The following is a 19,873-nucleotide window of genomic DNA, read 5'->3' on the forward strand; positions in this document are numbered from 1 at the left end:
TGTATCACTTCATAGAAGTTTTCCTATGTTTTTCTGAAGCCAATAGTATTCTATCAATCATATACCACAATGTGTTCAGCCATTCTTCAACTGATGTACATTCCTTTGATGTCCAATTCTTTCTATCACAAAAAAAATGCTGTAAGTATTTTATATATGTAGGTCTTTTCTCCTTTTCTTTGATCTCTTCGGAATACTAACTTGGGAATACTCTTTGAAATACAGTATAATAACACTAATCAAAGATTATATACCATTTTATAGCCCTTTAGCCACATTTCTAAATTGTTCTCTAGAATCTTTGGATTACTTCACAATTCTACCAACAGAGTATTAGTGTATCTATTTTTTCACATCTCCAGTATTTGTCATTTTTCTTTTCTGTCTTGTTATACAATCTGATTAGTAGGAGATGGTTTCTCAAAGCTGTTTTAATTTTATTTCTTAAATTAGCAATGATTTAGAACATTTTATCCATATAGTCATTGAAAGTTTTGACATTCTGAAAAGTAGCTGTTCAAATCTTTTGACCATTTATCAACTTGGGAATGGCATTTTTTGGTAATAAATTTGACTCAGTCCCCTATATATTTGAGTAATGAGGCCTTTCTTTATCAAAAAAAAACTTGTAAATTTTTGCCCCTCCCATTTTCTGCTTTCCTTCTAATTTTGGCTATAGTAGTTTTGCTTGTGCAAAAGCTGTTTAATTTAATGTAATCAGTTATCTATTCTATTTCCTATAATCCTCTCTTTCTTATTTGTTCATAAACTTTTTCCTTACATGGTTTCCATTTCTTAAACTTCATCCTCATACACAGGTACGTTGTGCACCCACACCCACACCCTCTCTCCCCCTCCCCACAGTTTTCTGAAAGTTTTGGTGTAGTTTTAAGCTTTAATAGCTTAAATTATTATTGCTTCTATACAACCAATGATGGGACATCTTATTAATTTCAGAAAAGTAATAGATTCAGTGTGCAGAAATGGAACTCCTTTCTCTGCTTCTGTCTCTAATGACTCTCTCTCTCTCTCTCTCTCTCTCTCTCACACACACACACACGACACACACACATATGCACATACACATGCCCATACATATTTCACATACACAATTATATTTATTGTATCATTTTCTGCCTAGAAGCCACCATCACCCTCATATGTCTTTGTTCTTTTGGTCACCTGCAATTTCAATTTTGTTTCTTCAAAGATAACTTTTTTAATAATGTGCTGCCTTCTGCCATCACTGTAAGACCATTGATGTTTAAAGATAGACTTGTGGGTCAGGGAACAGAATAGGACCATTGAAAGCACTATACTAGACATCTACATGTGAAAATCATAATGCTTCTGCATGTCATTATATTGAACTAGTGATGCTCATTTTTATTATGGTCCATCTCCTCATTTACTTTATTTAACTTAGAAAGTTTCTCCTACTGTTTAAAGAGGAAACAAAACATTAAGGAAAAAAGACTCCATGCTTCCTGAAATTATACAGTTCCGGGAGACAGCTTAATATCAAACGTTTTGACTTGGGAATTCTGTGAATTATACAGAAAATAAAGTATAATAAATTGACCCATTTTAATGTGAACATGCAGATTGTACATAAAGTCAAAACTCTTGAATAAGACACCCTCTTAAGAAGGTTCAAAGATCTACCATACTTTTAACTTGTGTATTACCAATACTAAAGTTACGAACATCTGTTTGGAACAGCTTTGCAATGAGGACTGTTCCTTTTACAAGCAAAAAATCTGAAGAAAACGTCAAGTGCTTACCATTACATCATGTTGCAGACTTTCCACACCTCTGTTAGGTATAGGGTTATATGAGTTTAAACCCCCCCAATAAACTTTAAATGAAAGCTGCCCCCATTTTATGCACAGCAGGCATTTCTCAAGATCCTGTTGTGAAAGAAGAAGAATTTCTCGTCCAGACCCACACTGTAAATTGTATTTGTAAATAAAGTTTTTAATCAAAATCTGCATTGCAAAGCCTCCTGCTGGGCAGCCACTTGCCTGGATAAAAAACTAACATAATTCACCAGGCAAGGAGTGTAGGGACCTGATTGTCTCAACCATAAATCAGTTTGCATCCAGCTTTAAGTCTGAATTTAGGTTAAACAGATCTTCCACAAGCCAATCACCAATGGGGCTCTGAAGGAAAATGTCTAGCAGAGAGAGTGTTAAGTAATTGAATGAAAATAGGTCTTATAAATAAAGGAACTCATATGCCTCCCTGAGAAATATTAGTCATTGGGAGGAGAAGGAAGAATAATATATTTGCAGGGGGGAAAAAAAAGTAAGAAATTCCTATAAGAAAATATTAGAATTCTTTAAAAAGTAAATGAAAAGCTCTTGCTTCTTAAAAAAATAGATAGGGACAAGACTATTGATTTCTTTAATATAGGCAACTCCCTATACTACTGCCGGTTGACCATTTTCTCTGAAAAACAGAATCTTTTAGAGTTGCCTGGAATGTTGAGAGATTAAAGCACTTAACCAGATTCAACCATCTAGGATATGTCTGATGGAAGACTTGAACAAAAATCTTTTTGGGTTTGAGACCAGCTATGTAGTTAAGGCAATACATAAGTGTCTTTCAGATTTCCATCAATGTTCTGCTTTTTCCATATAAATGTTCTAATGATACTACATTAGGTTAATTCTAATTTTCCCTGTTACTAAAGAGGCTTTCATTTTGCAGTCTCCTCTTTAAATGACTCTACTTGTATTAACAATAATGAATTTTCTTTCATTTTGTGTCTGTCTATGTCTGTATCTATCTCTGTTTCTGCCTCTGTCTCTCTCTGTGCTTCTGTCTCTTTCTGTGTATCATTGTTGCTCTTTTTCTATCTCTGTCTCTCTGTCTCTGCCACTGTTTCTGTCTCTGTCTCTGTCTCTGCCTCTTTCTGTCTCTGTTTCTCTCTCTCTTTCTCTCCCTCTTTATTCCACACGTCTTTAGCTTTCTTTCTTCTCTCTCTGTCCTCTCTCTGTCTTTCTCTTCTCTGTCTCTTCCTTTCTGCCTACATTTTTAAGCAATGTCTAAGGCTGGATCTATCGGTATTATATATTTTCAGACATTGGCTTAGAGTTCCCATGCTTATTCTCCACACATTATCGTCTGATTATAAAGATAAAATAGGTGATAAAGAGGAAATAGATAATATATGGAACCAGTTGATGACTAATCATAAAGATTCCATCTCTAATACTCTCTTTCTTAATATGAGATAAACTTTTGAAATCAAAGGAGTGAAAAGCTAATACCATTTTCCATGTTAAAACTCTACCAACCCAAATGGTATGTCCCATCAAAAGCATTTATTGTAATAATGGGCATAGTCATTTCTTAGAAATGACTTACTTAACCTAATAGAATTTGGAAGGCACCTTTCTGTTTTATGTTAAAAAAAACATAGGTTCCAGGGAGAATTTAGCTCAATATTCTTAAGATATTTGGTTCATTGATATTCAGAGAAAGATAAAACATAAATATTGAGACACATTATTCATAAAATCACAAAACAAAGAAATAAAAAAGACTCCAAGAGTTATTATGCTTAGGTCCCTTCCTAAAGAAAGGCAAAGTTTTTATCTTATTTATACATGAGGCAATCAAAACTAAATCTTCAATTTCACACAATTTGTAAGTGTAGAGGTGTGGGTAGAATTCAGGTTTCTTGTATCTTAGTGTAAAGTGTTTTCATGTCCCTAACTCTAAATGATCATGTTTCTCATAGTTAATTAAGTAAGCATTTTAAAAGTGTTACTATATACCAGGCATTTTGCACATGTCCATTAAGCAAAGTCTGTGTTAGGTCCACAAACTTTAGCACTTAGAGGATAAAAATAAAGCAGAAGTTTATAAACATTCACCACTAATTATCAATTGCACCAGGTTAAGAGTGTTTAGATAACTACAACATAACTAATAAAAAAATGCATAAAAATTAAAATTGAGTAGAAATGTTTCCTAATTATGTGGCTTAACAAAATTATTTACAGAAAGCTTCATAAACAAATACTCATTAAAATGTGATGTCTGGACAATAACAACAAACTATATGCTGCTTTGAAATTTTGAATCTGAAAATTAATTCAATTCATGAGGTTGTCAAGATGAATAGATTTGCCATTTTTGCATTCTGTAAGATATGTTTTTAGTACTCCACCACAATGTATTTTTCTATTATAGCTTTTTATTGAAAATACATATATGCATGGGTAATTTTTCAACATTGACCCCTGCAAAAACTTTGGTTCCAACTTTTTCTCTCCTTCCTTCCACTCCCTGCCCTAGGCAGCAGGCAGTCCCATACATGTTAAACACATTAAAGTATAGGTTAAATATAATATATGTATACATATTTATACAGCTATATTGTTGCACAAGAAAAATCAGATTTAGAAAGAAGGTAAAAATAACCTGGAAAGAAAAACAAAAACTTAAGCAAGCAACAACAGAAAGAGTACAAATGCTATATTGTGGTCCATACCCATTTCTCAGTGTTCTTTCACTGGGTGTAGATGGTTCTATTCATCACTGATCATTTGGAACTGATTTGGATTCTCTCATGGCCAAAGATATCCACTTCCATCAGAATTGATCCTCATATAGTATTGTTATTGAAGTGTATAATAATCTCCTGATTCTGCTCATTTCACTCAGCACCAGTTCATGTAAGTCTCTCCAGGCCTTTCTGAAATCAACCTGCTGGTCATTTCTTACAGAACAATAATATTCCATAACATTCATATGCCACAATTTATTCAGCTATTCTTCCATTGATAGGCATTCATTCAATTTCCAGTTTCTAGCCTACAAAAAAGGCTGCAACAAACATTTTTACACATAAAAGTCCCTTTCCCTTCTTTAGTATCTCTTTGGGATATAAGCCCAATAGTAACACTTCTGGATCAAAGAGTATGCATAGTTTGATAACTTTTTGAGTATAATTCCAAATTGCTCTTCAGAATGGTTGGATCCGTTCACAACTCCACCAACAATGCATCAGTGTCCCAGTTTTCCCACATTCCTCACAATATATTTTTGACATAGGCTTAAAAAGTTGGGTTGTATGTAGCTCAATTAATAGCCTACAGATCTTAAAAGTTCCACAATCAAGCAGCAGATAATGGGTAGGATATAGAGGAATTCAGTTGTTTTAGTGTGCATTATCATAATATCAAATGTTTTAGTAGAGCACAGGAACTATTAGGGAATGTGACAAATTTATATTTTAATCAGAGTTAACTTTTATTTATTAAAATTACTAACCTTACTAATATTGAAAGGAACTTTTAAAATAAAAATCAACATTTTTTTCTATTTACCCCAAAACACTTTTATTTACTTTGAAAGAATGAGCAAGTGGCTTTTTCAAAGGCAATTTTTGCTAGCTTTGCCACTATAATTCTCACTTTAAATTAATGTTATAATGAATGACGTTCTTTCTATAACTAGAGTGCTCTAACTCTTTCCATCTTTGTCATGAAAACATATTGAAACAGGTACAAATTCTGTTAGAAAAAAAATTGTGAAACACTTTCATAGACCTCTCTGGATTCCAAGTACATCATATCAGTATGAAAGACTTGAAAACCTTTCAATTTAATCAAATGCCATGTGCATAAAATTGTTACAATAGGAATCAAAATCCCTTCTTTCAAACTGATTGTAACCTATGACAAATGAATAAGAAGGTACTGTTTTCCAGATGAGCACCAAAGAAACTCATTCCTTTAGAGATACTTTTTTCATTTTGCAACATGTCTTATAGTTGATCATGTGCTGAAAGACTTGATATTTTCGGACCATCTGCAAGCCATACTTTGACAATGAGGCTGCCCAGATAATCTTGTTCCAACTGATTAACAGCTCTTGTTGGGAGGTGGGTGGAACTTGTGCTCAATGGAGATGGTGAAATCTGAGATCCTTTATATCTGTTCAGAGCATCCTTTATTTCTTTTTTTTTCTATTATTTTTTCCTAATTATACATTACAATTATTTTTTAAAAAAACAAACATAGAATGTTAAATATTAATTTAAAGGAACTTAAGGGAAATCATATTACTACTATAAAGTAAATTTAATTTAGAAGACTGAAAGCAAATGTTATTTTGGTACACCATGCATGCCTTTTTTGAAGTGAAGAGCATATTAATTTATCTTTTTTTTTTGTTGTTCATTATTCAAAATGAATTGTGATCTCAGAAAGTCTAGAAATAAAGGCGACACATTATGTAGAATAAAAATATTCCTCATTATTTGGAAATTTATTTTATCAAGGCTTGCTAATCATTTCATCTAACTAACCAATTGACTCTATTTGAAAATAATCCACCCTTGTAATGTTGCTTGGCATTTTTTCCATCCTAGTTATTACAATAGTTTTATTTCAAAGGGAAGCAAGCATTTAAGATCATTTTATAATAGCTTATTCATAATAAAAAAAACACTAAAAAGAAGCATTAAATCTGCAATCCTTATGCTCCCTGCTATTTTCTTATTTCTTAGTTCTCTATTTTTGCAGGTCTTTATGGTTATTTATGTCAATTCTTAACGTAATAAGCTTTTTTTTTATTGTTTGTTTGTTGATATTAGTACAGATGGACAATATTGAAAGGACTCTGACCCATATCTTATGTCTACAAGTTAACAAAGATAGGTATAGATTGAATTTTAAAGCTCTATCTATTCTAAGTAATTTGCATACACACAGTAAAGATCTGTAGATACCTACCAATAGTAATTCAAAGCAAAACAAGTTAACCTATTTAGGTAGACAGGCTCTGAAGTAGAGAATAGTTGACTTCAGAGGTATAAAACGCATAGCTCACATGCCTTATTTATCCCAAAATATTCCTAAGTGTGGCCTGAATCAGATTAAACTTGAAAGATATTTTAAAAAATAATAAAAGTACATCGAAAGGGGACAGCTAGGTGGCAACGTGAAAGCCCTGAAGTCAGAAGGACTTGAGTTCAAATGTGACCTCAGTCACTTAACACTTCCTAGCTGTGTGACCCTGGGCAAGTCACTTACTCCAATTTGTTTCAACAACAACAACAAAATAAAAAAATAAGCAATAATATGTAGTTTTCTAAGTCAACATGGGGACCCAAAGATTCTCAGGTATGATTTAGTATTTCTTATTTGTATTTGAATTTGTTGCTACTGGTCTATGGACTTGTAATCACCAAGAACATAGTATGAATCTTGCCATAGTGAGTTACTAGTTGTTTGAACATGGGCAAGTCACAAACTTCTCAGAACCTTAAATTTCTCATTTGTACAATGAATATAGACATGAGTATCTAGTAAAGATTAAATGAACTAAGAACTAATATTGCATATAGGAAAGGAGCTAGTCTTTAGCCTGCAATATAACTATCTCTATTTCCTTTCTTCATTTAATAAAGATTGATATCTTAAAAGAGTTTTACTCTAGATCAACCACTATGAGGTGGTCTTCAATGTTACTTCATTACTGTTTCATGAACTATTGTTCATAAAATAGAGCAAATTTCTATAGATTCATTCCTAGTAATTGTAATTCTTATATAAATTGTCCTTGGAAGTTTAGATACCTTTATTTCCCAAAACCTTGAAGCAACTTTGTTGAATGGGAAAGCCACAAGGTAACAGCTTCAATTTTTATTTTAATTCCAAAGAAAATGCCACAATGCAATTCTAGTATTTAGTCAATGTATAGTTTCAATAGATGACAATCTTAATGGGTATCCTTATTTCATCCCTGATATGATTGGAAATGTATCCATCTTCTCTTTATTGCAAATAATGCTCACTGTTGGCTTTAGATAGATATTGCTTATTATTTTAAGCAATCTCCTTTTATCCCTATGCTCTCCAGTATTTTTGATCAGAATCGTGCTGTATTTTGTCAAAAACTTTTTCTGCATCTACTGAGATTATCATATGATTTTTGTTGGTTTTGTTATTGATATGGTCAATTATGGTGATAGTTTTCTTGATACTGAACTAGTACTGCATTCCTGGTATAAATCCCACTTGGTCATAGTATATCATCCTGCTGATAAGTTGCTGTAATATCTTTGCTAATATTTTATTTATCAATATTTTGCATCAAAATTGGTCTGTAATTTTATTTTGGCTCTTCCTAGTTTATATATCAGCATCATATTTGTCTCATAGAAGGAATTTGGCAGCTAATTTTTCAAATACTTTACATAGTAAATAGAGGACAATCTTACTGATCACAAAGCACATTGGAATAGTACAAGGAGCATTTATCTAATTAAAAACAAATAAAGGAACTGATTCAAAGGCAATTCTAAGTTGTACTTAGAATAGAGTACAGCATAGAGGAGTTTTTATGTTTTTGATCAGATAGTTGTAGTTATCTGCAAAGTACACTTGCCTTGCTCTCTAGTATAGCTCAGAGGAGACTAATTGAGAGAAAGTAGAACCTTGATTCTTTCTTACATAGTGAAGTTGGTTGTTCAATGCTATATCAAATGAGAAAACTGTCTTTCCAAGACAGTCATCAGTGACAGGGATGATAATAATTGCCATTTATGAAGTACTTTAAGCTGTTTTAAGAATTCAGTTTCATTTGTACCTCACTACACACCTATGTTGTACATATCACTTTATGGATGAAGAAAATGGAGATCAGATATGGTAAATAACTTTCTTATGGTCACTCTGCTGGTAAGTGTCTGAGGCAAGACTCAAACTCAGGTATCTTCCGGCTCCAAGTCCAGTGGGCTTTCTTTTCTGATACAATATTTACATATGAAGTATAGAAAACAGTGATATAGATAAGAAACATAGCGACTGGGGAATAGCGATTTTATTTCTTTCTCCAACCCAAATCCCATCATATATAGACCCACAAAAAATAATTGACTGAGGTTCAAATCTGGTGATCTGGTTTGGTCTATCTTCTGAAATCGATTTTTATATGGTAAGATTTTCTTAAGAGATGAATCTGCACATTTTTAGGACTTTGTTAACCATGGATCTCTAAACCAGCTGAGTTGATTGCTCTGTAATATTTTCCCTTTGGGATCTCAGTCCTGGCACCAGTGATTCATTTCTGTTTTCCAGGAATACAGGTATCTTGGGTCAAGATCTCCTTTATTTGTATGACTCTGGCAGTAGATAGCATTAAGTAGGAATCTAATTGAGGTATGGCATTAGCTCCTGATTACACTGGTTTACAACTTGTCTCACCTTTAAGAGAATTAGTCAGTGTTAAATGCATTAAATTTGGAGTCATGAGTTATGCAAAGATATATAAATAACAAGTTTTGTACTATACATTCCTATGACAATAATAAGTAATCCCTAAAGTATGCTTTCTCCAGTAGATAAGCAATGAATGGCAAATCTCATATGCCTTTTCTATTCTTGCATAAGCATTACTGAGTAAGTCCTTATATATTCAAACACAATTGGGGCTAATATTAGATGCTTGACTCTTTTGGCTTTTGAAGGGTTAAAATGGAACTATTAGCCTGTTGTGCCTATTTAGGACTTCTTTCTAAGAAATAACAACAATAAACAAACAAATAAATAAAAAGATCCAATAAAAAGGATTTTGCTTTTAAAACCAAATTTATGTATGCTTATCGTTTTTTTTTTTTTAATACTCAAATGATATTTTACCTAGTCCATTGTGGAGACTATAGTTCTATATATAAACATGGTACATTTTAAGCATCTATAAGGCAATTTTCTCTTCCTATTGAGAAACATACAAAAGATGAGAAGTATTATTACCACTTTGCTATACAGATAGATGCTGCTTTTCAGAGGACACATATTCTCAAAAAGTTTCTATAGTAGACAGTCTTACAGTCAACCTCTGGGTTTAAAAAGATTAATTTTCTACATGGCCTAAATATATAAGCTTCTTTCCCAAATTTTCAAAATAGATTTTTAACTTTACTTTTAATATGTTTGGAAACTAAACCAAACCAAATATTTTTCAAATCAAAAATAGTCACACTTCAAGCTCTTGTCAGAAAATTCAGTCATAAATAGATGACTATTCAAAACTTGGCAAAAGTTTAATTAAAGTAAGGTATATTTTAAAGAGACATGTTGACTCTGCATTCTTCTGTGTTGCATACACAATGTCATGGTCCTACTAGACTGTCAAAAAGTAGCATACAATATTATTTTAGTTCCCATAGAAGTGTCATAACTGAGACAAATTTTAATGACATGATTTGGACTTTTTATAGTATTTCAATATAAAAATATACATTTGAAAAATCTTTATCCATTACAAGACTATGGTTGATGATAGTGCCTATATTATTATATCCCTTATATAAGGATCCTTATAACAAACTAAGACTAGATTTTTTCATCTATATATAATTAGGAGGATGAACTATATGATTTCTGATGTACCTCCCAGTATTAACATTCTGAAATGCTAGGAAGCTGTTCCCAGAATACATTTCCAGGAAAAAAAAATGAAAACAAATGGTAATTCACTCCAGTTGAACTTCTAATTTATTTTTATCACAAAATCTTAAGTGTTGGAAAGGACTTCAAAGACTACTTATTTTAATATGGCTATTAATTTTTTTAATCTTCCCAACAAGTGGCTGGTCATTCCAACTTTGAACAATTCTAATGAGAAAAAAATACAATATCTCTGCAAGCAAAGCATCTTTTCAACAAGTCTAAATATACCTCTACAATTTTTAACCATTTTCCTTGGATCTTCTTCTGGAGAAGAACAACAAGTTTTAATCTATCTTTCATATAATAGTCTATCCAGTTCTCAAAGACTATTATCTAATAGTGTGTAATGCTCATCTTCTAAATCTAGTCAGATGTTTGAACCTTCTATAATTAACTGAGGTTGCGATATAACCCCTTATGTATAGAAGAAACCAGTTCATAGAGATTAAATGATTTGCCCAAAGTTATACATGTAGTAAATGCTAATTCCCTCCTCCCCATTTTAGGTGAATTATATATCTATTATATCTATTATATATCTAGCTAGTTGACTCTTTCATTAATTCATCTGTTGTCTTTTATTTATTTATTATTTCTGATGGTTTCTGGCATCTATCCTACACCCAGGTTTCAAGGTGAAATAAATGAATGATACTAGACATGCAAAGGTATAAAAGAAGATTTACTTAGGCTCTAAGTTGAGATTGTCAAACATAGGGCAAAGGAACTTGCTGATAATACTTAGCTCAACTTTTGTTTCTTCTAAGAGCTGATCTCCCTTTAGCTCTCCTCTCCTGTTGATCTATGACATATCTGGCAATGATGATGACAAAAACTTCTTCTCTCCTCTAAGGCTGGGGGTATGTCAGGTATTATATCACTATAATAAAGCCATCTGTTATATTCTTTTTTTGTAAGATTTAAAAAAAATAATAACTTATTTTCAAAATACATGCAAAGATTGTTTTCAACATTCAACCTTGCAAAACCTTGGGTTCCATGTTTTTTTCCCCTCCCTTCCCCCTACTCCCCTCTCCTAGACAGGTAGTAATCCAAGACAGGTTAACATGTGCAATTCTAATGATATTTCCACATTAACCATGCTATAGAAGAAAAATCAGATCAAAAAGAAAAAAAATAGAAAGGAAAAAATAGCCTTCTATTATATTCTTAACAAAAATAGACTCCATGTTCCTATATGGCAGGGCCTACTGGTTATTAGTATTTCCTAAATCCCATGTAGTAAGAAATTCTATTTGCTCTACAGCTTTGTAATTTTTACTTCGAAAGCTCTATCTATACCAAGAGAACAGGTACACAGTAACAAAATTATGTAAGGATCAACTGTGATGGACTTGGCTCTTTTCAACAATGAGGTGATTCAAGGCAATTCCAATGATGTGAGGGAAAGTATTTTTTGCATCCAAAAAAACCATGGATCCAGACTGAATGTGGATCAAAGCATAGTATTTTCACTTTTGTTGGGTTGTTGTTGTTTGTTTTGTTTTTTTCTTTCTTGTGTATTTTGTCCCCTTTTGTTTTAAATTTTTTCTTATGTGGCATGATGAATATAGAAATACGTTTAGAAGAATTATACATGTTTAAACTATATAGGATAGCTTGCTATCTTGGGGAAGAGGATGGAAGTATAGAGGGAGAAAAATTTGGAACACAAGATTTTTTGCAAAGGAGAATGTTAAAAACTATCTTTGCATATAGTTGGAAAAATTAAAAACTATTTTTAAAAAGTAAATGTTACATGTATGAAAAAAAGAAAGAAAATTCTGTTCTTTTGGTCATACTTCTTCCTTATAATATGTGTAGGCTAGTTCAAGGCCTATCATACCTCCTCTGTCCCTCACCACTTCTATTATTACTATTTTTTGGTCTTTTAAAAATAAATACACAATTTGCATCTCTACATATTCCTATATATGTAAATATTATATATGTGCATGTCATAAACATAGAAATTATGCTGCACTGTTATTCTAGGTCCTTCTCAAGAGTGAGATTTTGGAACAAATATGCCATAGAAGATATGGCATATGATAAGATCTTTTGTTCCAGGGAGCAAAGAAGGTCATAGAAGCTGTCTACTTAGGGTGGAGTCAAAAGCAATGTTTTAATTGGTCATATATACTAGGGTTGATGGCAGAATGTATGGGTTGCTGAACTATTGAGTCAGAGAAACAAATTAAATTGATTAAAAACAAAAAATCTTTACATTTTAATATAAATAAAAATTTGGAGAATGAATGGAAAGATACAGACCTGCACAGAGGAGATCATTATTAATGTGACAGAGTGTATTTGAAATAATAATAATAATAACAATAATAGCAATACCTAGCATTTATATGGTGAATTAAGTTTTGTAAAACACTTTACAAATATTATCTATTTGATCCTCACAATATCTATACAAACTGTGTGTTGTAATATCTAATTTGGGGCCCCAAAATTCCTGTCCTTTGACCTTTAGCTAGAGAAATTTAGTGGAAAAAAACAACTTGCTGCTCTTTGATGTCATTGCATAGCAAAAAGTAGAATGAGAGTATTAAAATTATTGAAATCAATAAACTGCAAGCTTCTTGAAGACAAGAATTATTTTTTTTTGTTTGTCTCTGAATTTGTAGCACCTAGTACAATCTTGGCACATTATGTATTAAATAAATGTCCATTGGGGTGGAGAAATGAATGCATGCATGTATCAATTAATTTGAAAGTTTAGTCCAGCTGCTGCACATAGATAATGTTATCCTTAACCACTCTGTTGGGCCTAGAGTCAGGAAGACTCATCTTCCTGATTTTAAATCTGGGCAAATTACTTCTTGCTATTTATCTCAGTTTCTTCATGTGTAAAATGAGTTGGAGAAGTAAATGGCAAACCACTATATTCTTTTCCAAGAAAACTCTAAGGAAATCATGAAGAGACAAACTCAACTGAAATGATTAACAAAAGCGGCAGCAATCTTGCTGTATGATCTGGCTCATACTTCAGTATATATTTTTTCTAACAGTTACCATGTCTTTGCACCCCCTCAATGTGCCATCAAAAGAATTATAATAAGATACATAATTGAAGAAGTTATAATAAGATACATAATTATAGAATTATAATATAGTTATATTATATATATATATATATATATAATATATTATAATAAGATACATAAAAGAAGTTATAAGATACATAATTGAAAAATTTATATCTATTCGAGTCTAAGAAACTTACATACAAAGTAAGATGATTTTATAAATCATATTGATAAATTATATGGTACTATCAATTATTTGATGCATTAAAAATATGAGTAATCATAGTAATTTATATTATAAAATAACCCAAATTCTACATTTGTAATTAGTTATTTTCAGACATATTAGTAAGTCTCTAACTCTAGTGAGTGCTTCTGTAGCTAAACAATGAATAAAACAGATATTTCAAGACACTCTCTATCCTAGGCTTAGACTATATTATTTGGAAAGGATTTAGAAGTTAATTAACTATATAAAATTTACTTGAATTGCCTTACATTAATTCATTGTTCTATTTCCTGGCTTCACCTAATCCTGAGTGCTCCACAATAATAAAAATAAGCCCTGTAGAATTTCAGAGGATACAAACATAATGGTAAATGTAAAGAAACATAGAAAATAAAACTAATTTTTGAGTTCATAAAGGGTTTAGAGCTACTCCTATTTCTAGCAATGGGATACTTTCTATTGCAGGCATCTTTGCTATTTTGCATTTACTTTCTTTGGAGAAGTAGTCCCCCAAAGGCATGTAGTTCTGCCTTTCAAGTTTAGATTTCAGGATCTATCCTATTAGTAATTCAAATGTAGTACTTAGAATCAGTGGGACTTTAATCTTTATTGCTTTTTTAAAAGACTCTGAAATATTCATTTGAACATCTATCCATTTAGAACTTGGTTTCTTCTTTTTTATTATTCTAATATTTATTTATCTTAAACTTGGCCTATTTTTCTCTTACTATCTTAAGTCTCCTCTTTCATATTCTGAACATCACTAATCACTCAGCAGTACAATCTATGCTATGGTCTGCCAGCTAGGTTTCAGCACCGGGGAAGTTTATAAAAATGTGGAAGAAGACATACAGTTATTTCCAAGCTAGTTGTTTTTGGATGAATAGGCAGAATCCATCATTTCTGAGACTCTAGCCAGTGCACACATGCAAAAAAATTCAAAAATAATAAATAGTATGGCTTTACAATTTTAATACAAGTGACATAACTGTAGATGGGAAACAGATTAGAGAAGAACAAAGGCCCTGTTTTTTTCCTCATAAACTGGAGCAGTCTGTATTTGAGTTTTAAAGAAATGCATTCACCCTAAAAAATGCCTGTGAAATTCTACTCTATAGTCGTTTTTACATTTATCTTGCAGGCTGGGTGGAGCAACATCCACAAAGCATTATGAGAAATTCTCATGATGTCCAGACACTAGACCCAATTTTTTTCAGAATGGAAAGTCATTGCTGCTCCTTAACCTAATTTGAGAAAAATGAAAAAAAAAAAAAAAAAAAAAAAAAAAAAAAAAACTCTGCTAATTCAGCGGGTATAATGTTTTGGCTTTACTGGTGGTTGGTTATATCCCATAGTTACAAAGAAATCTTCATTATTGTAAGTTTTCTGAAGAATCCTGCTAACACAATATTTCTACTTTTAAAGAAATACACTGAAAAAAAATCAACTGTCAGATCAGAAGCATATTCCTCTAATTGTGTGAATTGAGAAAGGAAGAGAGAAAAAAGATTAAAGTACTTTAATGAAATTTTACAATTGTCAGCAATCTCAGAGGACCTTTAGGCTAAGTTTTAAGGGACTTGAATCATGATTCTTTTTAACCACATCGCATATTTATTTTCTGTTTTAACATATTGACTGATGGGAAACTTACTACCTTAGAAGTCAACAAATTCATTTTTTTTTTTTTTCCCAAGCAGTTTTGATTGTTAGAATATTTCTTCTGAACTGACTCAAAGTTTATCTCCCTGGAACGTATAGGATCATAACATGCTAAGATATGGATGTAGAAGAAAATCTTGAAGACTTTTTCAACCCCTTCATTTTATAAATGAGGAATGATTATAGAATTAGAATTAAAAGGAAATGATAATAATTTGGTCACATATGACTAAGTTGGAAGGGAATTTAAAAACTACTCAGTCCAACATTCCTCATTTTACGTATGAGGAAATTGTGTCACAAAGAGAGCAAGTGACTTACTTAGCTTTCAAGTGACAGAATCAGGATTGAACTCAGATCCTGTAATACATTTTCTCCCAACCTCATAATTTTATTCATTAAGATACAGAGGTACGGAATGATAGATTGCCCAAGATAACACAACAAAGTCAGTTTCTAGCCCAAATTTACTGATTCCAAGTCCAAAGTTTCTTACATCATTTGACCCTTGAACTCAGTTTTCTTCATTCTTCTTTCTGGAGACACAGAATGAAGGAAAGCTCCTTTTTTCATAAGAGAATATTCTTTCTCTTAATTCACTAAGTTGCAGGGGAGCATAGTCTGTATCCAATAATGTTCTGTGCTGTATTCACAATGCCCTACAATCTGACAATTATGTTATAAATGAGTATATTTAAATTATTAAATCTAAATAATTTAACAAATTTAACAAATAATTTAAATAATAAATTAATAAGTATTAAAAAATTAAAATTTCTTTCCATTGATACATAAGACAAACTCTCTATGACCTGCTTTACAGTATTCCAAGAGTACTGTGATTAAAAAAAAAAAAAATAAAAAACAAACAGTATTGTATGACTGTAAGGTGATGATCCCATCTAATTGAACCTGGTGTCACCATAGATTATTGAAATACAGAATAGTCACACCATTACTAATAAATAACTATGAACCAAAATGGCTCTGAATAAAGTTCTAAAAGAAAAAATATAAGGAGTATATCAAGCCTAATTTCTTTGAAATGTTCATTATCGCAAAATTGAACACTATTTAAATGATTGTTATCAATCAAAAGTAGACTACTAAATTTGAACATTTGTTCATTTTTTTTGAATGCTTGTATTCCAGTGACATATATCTCCGCTCAAGTTAATTTTGCTACTTTGTCAGCTGTTTGCATAAAAGTTTACTGGGAGAACAGGTCAAATACTGTGACAATGAACTTCATGCAGGAATTACAAAGGTTTTATTTTCATGGAATTTCTTTGTAAAAGTAATTAGAGGCTTCTGAAAATAGAATAGATTGCATTATGAGGCCATGTGATGTGGTGAGAATAATAATAATTATACCTGACATTAATATTGTGCTTTAAGGTTTTCAAAGTACTGTTTATATTATTTCATCCTGATAATTCTATGAGTTAGGTATTTTTATTATCCTAATTTTACAGATAAGAAAGCTGGAAATTTAATGATTTGACTGAGATCTTATAATAAATAAATATTTGAGGTGGGATTTGAACCTATAGTAGAAAAAAATGCTCTATCAAAAGTCAGTAGATCTGCATTCAAACCCCTAGTACAATACCTGAATGATCATTTAGTCAAGTCGAGAATTTTCATTTTCAAAACAGTATAATTTCCCAGATCCTTTCCACATGTAACCTTCCAGGATTATAAAGGGTAAAACACCAACTTGTCAAAGATGTAGTAAATATTTACACCTCTGATGGGGATTGGACTGGATGATGGCTATGTGGACAATAAACATTTAGGTACTTTCTATGTACCAAGCTGTGCACATGCCAGAGATACAAATATAAGTAAAAATTAGTTCTTATTTTCAAGGAGCTTACATTCCAATAGGAAAAAGAAAAATAAATAGTTCCATAAAATGGAACTCCCCATAAAATGGGGAGTAAGAAGACATCATGGTAAAGTCTAGAAGGTCTGAAATACAAGAGGAATGAATCTTGAATAGACTGGACTCATCCCCAGAATGGAGGCCCTGTAAGGAACGCTTTAATAGAGAAGGAACCTCACATTTTGAAGGGCTATTCTAGAGTAAGGAGACCATAGGCATTGAGAGAAATGCTAGAATGAGAAAGCAGCTAATTCATGATGACTGGAATTTCTTCCAAATTCAGTATTTTATTATTTTAGTTATAGATTTTTTTTTGCTTTTACCCTGTCACCTCCCTAACCCTCCCCCTCCCCCCACATTGTACAAAATTGTATGCTGAATAGTTAAGTATGCTTTGGTAAAAAGAGTGACAATTGTAGGTTATAGGTTAGAAAAATAAATTCTTTGATTGGAATAGAAGTAAGTCAAATCAATAAAATTCATTAAGCATCTATTTTTTTGCCAGGTACTTTGTTAAGTGCTAAGGACACACACACAAAAGCAAAAACAAACAACCCCCAATCTATGTTCCCAGGGAATTCTGTCCTTTTATTTTTATTTTAAATTCCAAATCCTTTTCCTTGCACCCACTCAGGTTTCCCTTTAGGGCCCTATGGGTGAGACATGAAACTAAAGTTTTAAATCACTTTCTATGCTTCAGAAATTCTTACAACAGGAGTACCTCTTCAGACTTAAGATAAAGTAGCGCTAATTTCAAATAACAGTTGAAGGATTGCACAAAGCAATTTGAGAACCATTTGCTAAAATCTATGGACAAGGCATATAGTGTTAGGTGCTATTTTTTTTTTTCTTTCACATGATCCTTTGTTTTCATGCTTTTAGGAAATTTTCCCTTTCAAAGATCAGTAATTCTTTAGAAACATACTAAGAGGTGAAATGATTTGCCTAAAACAAAATAGTTAGTATGTGTGAAAGGTTAGGCTTGAACCTAGATCTTACTCTTCCAAGATTAGCTTTTCTTCCACATCACCAGTCTTCCTTTCTTTTAAACATATCATACCATTCTCAGTAGAAATTTGTCTTTAAGAAAAACTTGTCCATGCAGCGCCTGAATAATCAGAATTTATCATGTTAATTTAATTACTACTTCCTTCTTAAAATTGTCTTGACTATTCTAACTCCAAAAGATTTTTCCCTCCCATAAATTTCTGTACCTTTTAGTGTGGTCCATAAAAATATATTTGATTATATGTTGTCTTATGTTTGTGTTTCTTTGTCTTCTTTCTCTCTCTCATTCTCTTTTCCTCTCTTCCATTTATCATTTATATTTATCTATTTATTCCTTTCTATTATTGATTTATATTATCCATTTGTATAACTTCCCCATTTATGTAACACCTTTTTGGAAATTCTTTGTAATTGGCTTGAGGTCAGAAACGACATGATACATACATATACAGACACACAGATACATAAATGCCTACAAATTTACATATACACATATATCTACTTATATACTTACACGTGCACACACACACATATTTAGTCCCAGTGTTTGACATTTCTAGGCATTACTTTTTCAGGTCTATAACTTGATGAGATAACCCATCTAATATTCAAATATAATAGCATTGATGGTGATTCTGAAGTCCTAATGAAAATGAAAATTGCAATATCTAGAATTGAAAAAAAAATGTTACTTATAACTTCTTAAAATTTCTTTTTAGTTTCAAAGAATCTTCCAGATTTTATCATTATTCATTTTGTTACCATTCCCTAATTCAGAATACATCACTTTTTTCCTGAATTATAGTCATATTCTCCTAAATATTTTCCTTACTCATTATATTCAAAAATATTCAAGGGTATTTTTCCAGACCAAATAAAGCCCAGTTCCTTGTCCTGGATTTCAAGATCCTATGTATTCTTACTCTAATCAATTTATCCAAACTTACCTCATAATATTATCTTCATGCGTTATTATAGTTAAATTATGCTACTCAGGGACAGTTAGTCGGTGTAGTGGATAGAACACCAGCCTTGAAGTCAGGAGAACCTGAATTCAAATCTGGTCTTAGACACTTGACACTTCTTGGCTGTGTGACCCTGGGCAAGTCACTTAATCCCAACTTCCTCAGCAGAAAAAAACAATTATGCTGCTTACTTGATTTTAATGCACATCTCTGCAGCTGTATTCAATCTATATAACTGGAATGACTTGCTCTTCCCCCACTCTCCATATCCTCTGCTAAAAACCTATGTATTCTTTAAGAACTAGATAAAATGTTATCACATTGAAGTCTTCCCTAATCTACCCAGCTTCTTCCTTTCCTAAATTCTCATAATACATAGTTTATGCATAGGCATTTAGCATACAATTTCAAATTTCAATTAACACACACACACACAGACATAGACACACAGACATACACTAGATTGTGAATTCTGTGAGGGCAGTAATCATCTTTCTTATAAATTAGTCCAGGGTAGTTCAGTGTACACATAGCAGACCCTTAGTAAGTGAACACTGAATTGAATAAAACTGGAAGTGACTATTAAAATCATATAATTCACTTTC

The sequence above is a fragment of the Sminthopsis crassicaudata genome, chromosome 2, assembly GCF_048593235.1.
Source record: "Sminthopsis crassicaudata isolate SCR6 chromosome 2, ASM4859323v1, whole genome shotgun sequence".
Classification (NCBI taxonomy): domain Eukaryota; kingdom Metazoa; phylum Chordata; class Mammalia; order Dasyuromorphia; family Dasyuridae; genus Sminthopsis; species Sminthopsis crassicaudata.